Source organism: Morone saxatilis, unplaced genomic scaffold, assembly GCF_004916995.1.
Source record: "Morone saxatilis isolate NCDOM2014 unplaced genomic scaffold, NCSU_SB_2.0 Contig17, whole genome shotgun sequence".
Classification (NCBI taxonomy): Eukaryota; Metazoa; Chordata; class Actinopteri; family Moronidae; genus Morone; species Morone saxatilis.
The window spans coordinates 28563098-28570383 of record NW_023339729.1 but is presented as its reverse complement, the minus strand read 5'-3'; the positions used below and the strand labels follow the sequence as shown (position 1 = coordinate 28570383).

General features: G+C 35.6%; 1 protein-coding gene across 2 annotated transcripts in view; it reads right to left on the bottom strand.

Annotated features, from left to right (window-relative positions):
- The window catches only part of LOC118327159 (bifunctional apoptosis regulator-like), a 337943-nt gene that overhangs the window by 328185 nt on the left and 2472 nt on the right, over positions 1-7286 (bottom strand). The gene's annotated exons all lie outside the window — the stretch shown is intronic.

Below are 7286 nucleotides of genomic sequence, written 5' to 3'. Positions count from 1 at the left end.
AGCTGAGCAGAGCAGATCCACTGATGAACCTTTTAAGGCACAGATGTTTGTTTGTCCCTGAACCCCTTTAACAGAAAATGTTATTAGCTGGACAGATTTATACTTGTATATTAATCATGACAGTATGTTATACAGTAAATTAAGACAATTTTAGGGCCTTTTTACAGTTGTTTATGTTATTATATAATCTATAATCTTCAAAGCTGATATGCAATGGTTTCTTTAATCTTTGTCTCTTCTTTTTTCCTCTAAAACTGTAGTCAGCTTAGTTTTCCACAATTTAACTCCAACGCTTATGTAAAATATAATTTATTTATTTTAATATAATTAATTATATAATGGATAATTATATAATAACACATATCATTGTTATAGTTAAGCATTAAGGGATAAATAATGAATCATACCTGAGATGTACAGGATGAAACCCATAAACACACATCCAGCTTCTGCAACCAACATGGCTGCTGTAGTCCTCCACTTTCTAATCAGAAACAGTATTTGTATCAGCCTTTTCGGAAATGGCTATGTTATATAATATTGTTAAAATGTAACTCCTCGGTCAAAACTGACGTCTTGATGAAGTGAAGAATGAAAAAGACAGAGGGGATTGGTGATCTGTTGTGGACAAACAGCATGTAGCTCTGACGTCAAAATGACTCTTTCTTCCTCTTTCAGAGATCAACTGATTCTGAAGGTTAACTGTCTCTGAAAACATTTACTTACTATCTCATTGCCATGCATCTTATTTTTGTATCTCTTCATCTATCCTTTTCTTACATTTTATTCCCTTGTTGACATTTTTACAGTGTATTGCAAAAATATTCAACTGTGGCATGAACTGTGTCAATGTTTTTAGAGTGAGCGAACAGTGATGTGAAGCTGCAAGTGATGAAAGGTTTATCTGTGTTTTGTGGGGCAGAAAAAAGAGAGGAGGAAGCTGTGGGTGTTACCTCACTTATCTTTTAATACATAATCTGTTTGTTGTCCTGTTGGTTCTACATCAGTTTAATAAGCTCAATTATATATTTCCTCTGAGAAATACCCCAAGCAGAACAAAACTATTTGGAGAAATTTAAAGTTCTTCTTAATGCAAAGTAGAAACTTATGGTCAAACATATCCACAAACAATACAAATCATCTTAAAATTAGATCAAAGTATCAAAAGAATTTATGTGAATAAGTCACAAATATTAATATTTGTCCAGAATACCAATTCAAAATACAATGAGTTAGAGAAAACATGAGAAATGATGAAACACCATGACAACAAATGTGCAAGTCAAAAAAAGAAAAGAAGAAAGAAATTAATCATTTAACTCTTACTTTTGTACTTTTTGTAAATGTTGCTCAAAATAGAAATTGTTGTAACAATTATAAAGAACACACGTTAGTAAAGTTTTAGAGTTACAAAATGTCTGAGTTTTTCTATCTTTCCAATTATATACATGTATGGCCTCATTCTTTATGTTCTGACATTTTTAAGAAAAGACCCTCCCGATCTCCTAGTACATCTCCACAGCCGCAAATGGCAAATGTGGACATATTTCCTTTCCGTGCAGCTGTTGCTTTCAGCTGTGGCTTCATATTCAACCACATAGCATGTACAACACCAATATGTTCCTGTTTGAACCAGAATTTCACATGCTAAGTCACACTCTTCAGTAAAATCAGTATTTTGCTGCGATAGTTTTAAACCAAAGAGTTCATTTCTGGTTTAAAGAGGTTTAAATAAATAAAAACACTTATGCTTGACAGCAGATTAAAACAAGGTAGAAACTAGACTCATCTTAGAAAACAATATGTGCAAAGGATGAGCAAAAAAGGATTTATCTGAACAAAAGTCTCTTTTACACTCACAAAGCTAAAAATTAAAGTGCACAATAAAACTTGGTGCAGCTGTATCTTTGTTTTCAAAAGCCCAATAATATTTATCACTATTTAAAGTTTCTACTTATTTATTGAAATAACAGACTGCAAAGATTCAAATAACCAAAATTATTGGCTCTACAGTACAGGCCCACACACCTTGTCACACTTCCTTGTATTACATAAATTAATAAATACAAATACATAATTTTACATGATGCATTATCTCCTCATAAATTACAATTTAAACATACAATGTTTAAATACATACAATTTACATACAATTTAAACATAGTGTTATATATTTTTATTATGAAGACGTAATATCTTGAATGTGTGGAAACAGATACAATCTGTGTTGGACGTTGCAACATAACTAAATAGGTTGTGGTCTGGAGGCTGTGCAGCTCTTTTAATTACAGCGACTGAGGCATTCAGTGGAAAGTGATGAACTAATGAGATATACATGGATATCCGTGCACAATCAACAGTGTTTCTGATATCGAAGCTGCATCCTGTGGAAATGTTTTTTTTTTTTTGCCACTTGGGAACTGCAGAACAAGCTCGAATGTATGCTTATTTATGGTATATCCAGCCTTTATGAGCAACATTAACATTCATTTTGAGGCATGTTTGTGTCTGATGAATTCTGATGAAGTCCAATTGGGCCTATTTACTCTCCTTTTAGCTCTGCTTTAGTTTTAATAAGTCTTGAGAGAAATATCTGGCTTTTTAGTTGTTAAATGTTCCACTATGCTCACCAGATATAGCGTCGTCCTTTCTTCTGTGTGATTCTAGGCACATTACATTGGCTTTATCAGAGATTTATTAAATTAAAACAACTGACTACTGACTACTTACATTAATACATTAACCATATTGAGCACTATAGGGGGTTCTCCAACAGGGGACTGTGGCCTGTTTGTATTATTGATGATACCACCCGTTAAGTACCCCCTTAATCAGAAAGATAGGTCCACTCAGCCCTATCAAAGGGCTTCTCCGTGTCCAGCAAGAGAAGAGCTGTCTACCTTTCTCCCTTTCGGTTATATTGATATGATATCATGATATGTTTTACATTATGAAACCCTTGTCTTCCCTTGTCTAAACCCATTTTGATCATCCACCAATGCATCCCCCAATGCCTGAATTTACACCCTCCAGTCAATTGCCAATGCCAAAATTTTACTGAGGATTTTTGTATCTATATTTATTAGACTTATAGGATGCAAAATTCATATGTAGTGTTAGTTTTACCAGGTTTTGGACACAGGAAATTCAAAGCCTCTCTAATTGAATCTGATAGATAACCATTCATTTAAAGTACATCTAATAAAGAGGAGTCACCAGTATTTTTTTATGTGTCTTCTTGGCATGTTTCTTTTGTGTGCGGACCCCAGGAAGAGTAACTGCTACTTTGGTGGCAGCTCACGGGGATCCAAGAATAAAGAATAAAAAATCAAGTCAATCGGGAGGCTGTTTTTTCCCCCTCCAGTGCACCTAGCTTTATCCAGTTTCCTTTTTATCCTATAATCTTGGGAATATTAAGTTTGTCTAGAAACAACACTAATAGTGTACCCAGATCTATAGAGGTTTTTATAGAAATTCTGAAATGCTGTATTCATTTCTAATGGATCAGCTGTTGTATTCACCTTCGCATCCATCCATATTGGTAATTACACTCTCTGTTTGCTGTTGTTTGATGCGCCATGCAATGAGTCTACCAGGCTTTTGTCCTTGATTGTAGTAAATTTGTTTAAGCAATGGCAGGGCGGTTAGCTCAATGGCATTCTGCCAACGAACAGCAGAGACCGGTCCGGGCACCCCTCCATCCTCACCATCATGGGCTCTTTTCTCCTGTGGGATACTTTAGAAGTTGTCCTGATGACACCACCGCTATGTTCCTGCCTTTAAACCTCCAAACCATTGAAACAACTAATAATCCAGGAAAACCTCTTTTAATATCTTAAAACCAGGGAAACCTGTAATCAACCACTGAAATCTGTTATTCAATTTCAATTCAATTCAATTTTATTTTTACAGTCATAACAAAAGTTTACTCAGGACAATTTTCAAATAGAGCAGGTCTACACCATACTCCTTATATTATAATAATTATTTGTTTCCTCCACGTTTTAAACAAAACAAGCATTTTTGAACAGGCCAGCAACCGCAACCACAATGCACCTACACAGGAGACACACAAAGAGCTCAGACGCTCCGGATGGTGCCTGCAGGAGCCTCACTTGGGTGGTCCACGACTGAGATGTTTGATGTCAGGAATATTATTTATTTTAATGACATTTTAGACATTTAACATTTTATTGAGTGTTGTTTATTTAGTGACTTCCCTGTGTAAACTATACTGTTGCTGCTCTAGAAAAGTTTTTTCGTTATATTTAATACATAAATAATTTCTAATGAGTGTAATGTGAAAAACTACAAACTGTGTGTATTTTAAAAATAAATAATGAAATGATAATAGTCTAAGTTATATATCTATCTGGGAACCGCACATACAGGAGATTTAACCCTATTTGACGTTCTATTCGGCTTTGCACAGAAACAGCGGGTAGAATGTCTCTCAGAGAAACAATGTACTGATTAAGTTTTCATTGTACAACCATCAACATTTAAGCAATATATTACACTGGAAATCTTACTTTAACAAACAAACACAACAACCCCCAATATCCCCTCACACATCCACCCATTCTCTGTTGACATCTCATTTGCATTTGTAATTCAAATCCATATAAAGTTTATGTCAATATCAATTATAGTGTTCCCACGTGGTCATAATGTTATGGCTGGTTGATAAACATTGTTAGTAGTTGCAGCAGTTTTCTTCTAGTTAAAAGCTATCATTAATTTGGCCTGCAATATAGCAAAATCAATCAGTTTGTTTTCTTTGGAGTCTATAGTGTAGTCTATAGTTCATTGACAAAATGGTCATAATTTCATTGATCACCTCCCTCCAAAATGTCTTCATTTTGTTGCACTCCCAAATACTGGGTTTAAATATTCACCAAGCTTCACTCTTAAAACAAATATCAAGTATATTAATGTTATTTATATATCATACATATTAATATTGCATTATTTTTACTGACCACTTGGGGGCAGAAGAAGTCTTAAAATGATTGCTCATTGATGGCTACCATTTAAGCAAGTGGTTGCTAATGTTCACATCCAGCTGACATGAAACATGTTTGTATTTTAGAGGTGTGTGTCTGTCTAGCTTATAAATAAATACTATACATGACTATTTAAGTTCAAAATGCCAAGAAACAACGAGTAAGTTAGAAAAGGGTAGCACTGCTCAGATAGGCTTATATAGGCTACACAGCATGTGTTTTAAAAGAATTCCTGCCTCAACAGTTTGTACAAGTCAGTAGGATAATGTTGATTGCAGAAAAAGTAAAAACATGTAAATCAAAGACTGTCAAGGTTTTTACCTCATCCACAGGTGGAAGATAAGTAGAGGAATTAGTCATACTGCATTAATTATTGTCATTGATATCCCTGGAGGTGGAGAAAGATGGATGTAAAATTTGTGTTACTGGTTGGATAGCTTTTAAAAGAATACAAAAGGAGAGAAGGGGATGTATATTTGTAGACGTATGTTTCCTCTTTCCAATTGCAAGGTAATTACTAATGACTTAACTTTTCATTTCAAATTAAAAGTCACGCAAACCTTTAACAGTGAGAGTCTTTTCACATGAGCTGTGGGTTTTGACAGCACAGGAGTAGCTTCCTGCATGCTGACTGCTGACTGGGTCTAGAACCAGGTGTTTGTTCTGGTTCTCTGGCAGGGTCAGAGGTCGACTGTTCAGGTACCAGATGTAGTTTGTGTTGTCAGTCAGAGGACAGCTGGTACTGCAGGTCAGTGTGACTCTCTGACCCTGAATTGAGTACAAAATTAGATTTCATATAAGGATATGACTCTTGAAGTAATAAACTACTAGCAGCCACTGTACCTGTAACGTAGAGTTGAATTCTCCAGGAGTTTTTCATTTTGACTGCATTCTCTTTGCAGTAGTAAACATTTCCATCACTCTCTCTCTCAGATCATTGATTGTTAGAGTTGGATGACTCCCCTTAGACATGTACAGTACATGTGTTCCATCTGCAGAGAGTTCATTCTGAACATTCTTATATCCATCCATGAACCTTTTAAGGCACAGATGCTGTTTGCTCGTCTCCAAAGACCTTCACCAGCTAACATTGGGAGAAATATATGGCTTTTAATCAGTGACTATAGTGATATACATGAATGGATTCTATCTATCTAGCTATTTTTCAGCAGGCGAGCTGATAATCTGGTGAGTTAACATAGTAACATTATAACTCAAGCACTTAACTAAAAAAGTGATCACTTTACAATTCATCATTAGTAAGTATTTGTAATGAAAGTGAACAATCATTAATACCTGAGATGTACAGGATGAAACCCATGAACACACATCCGACTTCTGCCAACAACATGGCTGTCTGTAGTCAATCGGCTTCTAATCAGATCACAAATGTATAAATATATTACTCTAAATTATAACCTCTGCAGCAGTCTGAAGCTGGCTGAAGGCTGAAGAGGACACAATGGGCTCTTGATCAGTGGAGGCACACATAGCATGCAGCTCTGAACACTTCATTCCTCTTGATGTAATTATTATTCTTAGTAGCAAGAAGCTATGCAACATGCAGCGATCTCAACAGCAATACGTGTTCACCAAAAAGGTTTTAAAGGGCGTAAACTGAGAAATGTGAAGGTGTCAGTGATCTAAGTGGTATCTGCGGATGGTTTGTTGTTGAAAGGCGCTAAACCTGAGAAGACAAAGCCACAGACTTAACCTCCACTGAGCTTTTGTTCATATATCACAAAAATGTATTCATATTGATGTCATGGTATATTTTGTAAACTATTCAAACATCATGGTAAAAGGCAGAGGAATATTTGTTCCAATGAGTCATTTGAGGGATTGCCATGAAATTTGGTTCAGACATTCAAAGTCCCCAGAGGATGAAGCCGGCCACCAGCAGGTCTAAGTTTTCAACTTTCTAGTGAAATGTCTGAAAGGTGCAAAATATGGGGTGAAGGCCTAAGCTATCGGACTATCGCCTCTTGAGGTACAAAGTGGTATTATGAGACAGGAAGGGCCAAAGGTAGCTGGTTAGCATGCTAACTTCAGTAGATATCCCTGCAGCATAATAGACGTCTCTGGCGTAACATCAAAACTGTTATTTCTACACATTATGTTGATAATTTTTTGAATGTATTAAACTAATATTCTTACATTATAAAACCTTAAACATCTGCTTGTTTTATTCCCACAAAGGTTTGTTCACACATATACACCGATCAGCCATAACATGAGCAATGACAGGTGAAGTGCATAACACTGATTATCTGATTATCA